This window comes from Lycium barbarum, chromosome 3, assembly GCF_019175385.1.
Source record: "Lycium barbarum isolate Lr01 chromosome 3, ASM1917538v2, whole genome shotgun sequence".
NCBI classification, from domain to species: Eukaryota; Viridiplantae; Streptophyta; class Magnoliopsida; order Solanales; family Solanaceae; genus Lycium; species Lycium barbarum.
This window is the reverse complement of record NC_083339.1, coordinates 17,018,717-17,023,022: the sequence shown is the minus strand read 5'-3', so window position 1 is coordinate 17,023,022 and position 4,306 is coordinate 17,018,717. Positions and strand designations below refer to the sequence as shown.

Below are 4,306 nucleotides of genomic sequence, written 5' to 3'. Positions count from 1 at the left end.
TCGTGTTTGCTACGAAAATTTATTAATACTTTTTAAAAGAGAAGATTTGTTTAAAAGGAAACTATTTTCATCTCTTTGAGATAAAACAATAGCAATATTTAAGCATCAGTTGATACTTTCAATTTTAATTCGATTAATTTAAAGGTGTAAAATACTTATTAGTTTTTATCAAATTTTGATTTAGATAATTCTAATTCAAATTATTAAATTAATTTTACATGTTTAAAACGAAACAAAGTAGAAATTGATTTTCTATTTAAACGAAGAAATACTATTTTTTAATTTTTGGTAAATATTCTCGGTTTAGCTCATTTTACTTGTCATGTTGTCTTTTGGATGGTTTTTTTAAGAAAACGTCGATTAGAATTATAATTTGATTAATTTACCTTATTCATTATTTGATCTCCATTTGATATATTTGTTTTTACGACATTAATCTCTTTTCACATTTATTAGAGTAAGAATAAAAATAAAAAAGTAATTAAATTCTATATATTAAAATAAGATAGAATATAATAAAGTTTTAATATTGCTTGATTCTGTTAATATGGGGTCCGCCTTTTTTTTTTCTCGTGAGTTTGGATGTGGTGAGTTCCACTTTTTTTTCTTCCTTTTTTTTTTATTGCTTGGTGTTATTTAGTATGGGGTCCACCCTTTATTTTAAGGGACAACGGACGATGAAGCATGGATCTAAACCCATGCTTTATATAGTTTCTTCTTTTTTTATTTTTATTTTTTATATTGCTTGGTGTCGTTTAGTATGGGGCCCACCCTTTTGGACATTATTAGTTTGCACTATTTTTATGCATATTAGAGTAAGGAAAAAATGATTGATTCTGTTAATTAGAAAAAATGAAAAAGTAATTAAATTCTATCTTATTTTAATATATAAGTATTTTAAGTATGTTACTGTACAATAATTTTAATTTTCTCCCACTAATGGGTTGATACGCATGTGGCAATGAGTCTATCATTATTGATTTAATTGTTTGATTTTCTAAGCATTTGTTTATTAACATTGTTTGTTTTATTAATATGGGATTCACTTTTTTTTTTTAATATTGATTGATTCTGTTAATATGGGGTCTACTTTTTTTTTCCCGTGAGTTTGGATGTGGCGAGTTCCACTTTTTTTTCTTCCTTTTTAGTTATTGCTTGGTGTTATTTAAGGGACCCACCCTTTTTTTTAAGGGACAACGGACGATAAACCCATGCTTTATATAGTTACTTCTTTTTTTTATTTTTTATTTTTTATATTGTTTGGTGTTGTCTAGTAGGACATTATTAGTTTGTACTATTTTTATGCATATAATATATATATACTATGTTCAAAACACGATTGATATAACATTGTAATTTGTGCTCCATATCTAAAACTTTATTATATTAGTGTTTGCTAAAAATACAAAGTCTGCACTTTTTTTTTGACATTGTTTATTTTTTTAATATGGGATTCATTTTTTTTATATATTGCTTGATTTTGTCAATATGGGATACTATGTTCAAAACACGATTAATATAACATTGTAGTTTGTGCTCCGTATTTAAAACTTTATTATATTAGTGTTTGTTACGAATACGCACGGTGTTTAATATGGGCCCCACAATTTTTTTTAACATTGTTTATTTTTTTAATATGGGATTCACTTTTTTTTTTAATATTGCTTGATTTTGTTAATATGAGATTCACTTTTTTTTTCCCGTGAGTTTGGATGTGGTGGGTTCCACTTTTTTGTTTTTTTAATACTGGATGATGTTTAATATGGGGCTCACAATTTTTTTTAATATTAGTTATTGTTTAATATATATGGGGCCCACAATTTTTTTTTTACAATTTTGTGTTTTTTTTATGGGCCTGGTTAATATGGGGCCCAATTTTTTTTTTTTTTTTTTTTATACTATGTTCAAAACACGATTGATATAACATTGTAATTTGTGCTCCGTGTCTAAAACTTTATTATATTAGTGTTTGCTAAGAATACAAAGTCTACACTTTGTTTTTGACATTGTTTATTTTTTTAATATGAGATTCATTTTTTTTTTTTATATATTGCTTGATTTTGTCAATATGGGATACTATGTTCAAAACACGATTAATATAACATTGTAGTTTGTGCTCCGTATTTAAAACTTTATATTAGTGTTTGCTACGAATACACATGGTGTTTAATATGGGGCCCACATTTCTTTTTTAACATTGTTTGTTTTTTAAATATGAGATTCACTTCTTTTTTTTAATATTGCTTGATTTTGTTAATATGGGGTCCACTTTTTTTTTCTGTGAGTTTGGATGTGGTGGATTTCACTTTTTTTTTTTTAATACTGGATGGTGTTTAATATGGGGCTCATAATTTTTTTTTAATATTAGTTGTTGTTTAATATATATGAAGCCCACAATTTTTTTTATAGCTTATTTAATATGAGACCCAATTTTTTTTATGAGGGGTTCACAACGGACGACGAAAAAGGAGCACCATGCTTCTTAATAGTAGTAAAGTAATAATATTTGATCGGGCCAATGCATCACAAAGAAGCCATATTTTGGTGAGAGCAAATAGATGACATATGTGCTCATGTCACCCCCTTCTTCGTCAAAATCTCGTTAATATTCTACTCCCTAGAAATATAAAAATGCTTTCACACTGAATCACAAATCAATTCTTGCTCTTTCCAAGTCGGTGAGAAAATTGATGGAGTATTTAATTAATTGTTGTTCAATTAGTGACCAACCATCCAAACAGTAACAGAAGACACTTCCTGACCTGGCTAACCTAGCTTTTCCTAACAATACTTTTATTCATACGTGAATACAGGATTTATATTAACTACTAATAAAATAAAGATGATCGTATAACATGCATATACTTTTAATAATTTATTTTTTTGCTTAAGTACACTTAGTTCAACCCAAAATCAATTTCAATTGAACTCATAAAAACACATACTAAATCCATCTCTAATTTTTATTGCCACACAAAATCTTGAAGTTCAGTAGAGGTGTTCAATTGGAAGCAGCAGCAGCTTGTAACCGAGCTTGGAAATAGGCGAGCAATTCATCTCTTGGAGGTAAATATTGCTTGTTTTGAGTAATGTAATTATCTCTCCAAGCACAAAAATTTGGGAATTTTTCTCGTCACCAAAACAACTCCAGAGCCTTCTTCAAAAACTCCTACCCAAAGTCCCACAAAATTTGCAGCCATATCAGCAAACCCAAATTTGTCACCCACAAAGATCTTCTTATCCTTGAGCTCATTATCAAGTACTTTCAGCATCTCACAAAATTCCTCTTTACCTTTCTCTTGCTCTTCTCCTTTACGTAAGAAAGCATTGATTACCGCAGCCACTTGCAAATTACACTCAACACATAAGCTTCAATAAAAATCTACTCAATTCTGCAGATAGAACTATAGAACAATAATAACTACACCTGAACTTCAAGCAAGTTATAAGGATCGGACATATAAATCTTCACTGACTGTGTCGCTATATCTAAGCTCATCCTAAACCAATCTTATAATAGTATTAGAATTTCTTGAAATTTTCTACTGGTATATAAATCTCTGAGAGGACAAAGAAAAATTATACAAAAAGACATAAGACCTAATGTAAACATACTGACGTGACTAAAACTTAATCCAACTAATTGAAATATATAGCATGAAAATGATTATACCTTATCTTCAAGGAACTTAGCCCAAAAACGAGCAATAGCACGGTCATAAGGGTCTTTAGGTAAGATGGAAAGGCCTTCAAATGCCTCATCGATGTATTCAAGAATGACCATAGACTCACAAATGGGCTTGCCATTGTGAATTAGCACTGGGATTTTTTTGTGAACAGGGTTTGATTCAAGAAGTAAAGGGCTCTTGTTTTGTAGATCTTCTTCTATAAATTCATACTTCACTCCCTTAATCTTTAGAGCCCACTCAACTCTATTACTAAAAGGGCTATACCATAAACCAAGCAACTTCACTTCTGCCATATCACATCTTTGGTTCTCTGTTTTTTGCTTTACTATATTGAGGAATTTTATGTGGTTGTTCCCCTTTGGGTTCTAGCCTTCTTATATATAGGGGAAAACAAGGATGTTTCGTAGCAACCAAGCAAATGCATGGATGTTTCTTCTTTGATAATTTAGTTTTGTAATTTAATAATGCTTCACATTGACCGGAGACTTAAAATAACTACTATTAGTATTAAATACTCCATCCGTCAATTTTTACTTGTTCATGTTTGACTTGGCACACCCGTTAAGGAGTAATTAATAAGATGATAAGTTTACTATATCACCCGTTGAAATATAATA

The 4,306-nt window shown here is 29.4% G+C and overlaps 1 pseudogene; it reads right to left on the bottom strand.

Moving 5' to 3' along the window:
• Nucleotides 1-2,645: 2,645 nt before the first annotated feature.
• LOC132630569 (probable glutathione S-transferase) lies at nt 2,646-4,058 on the bottom strand (annotated as a pseudogene).
• Between the last annotated feature and the right edge of the window lie 248 nt (nt 4,059-4,306).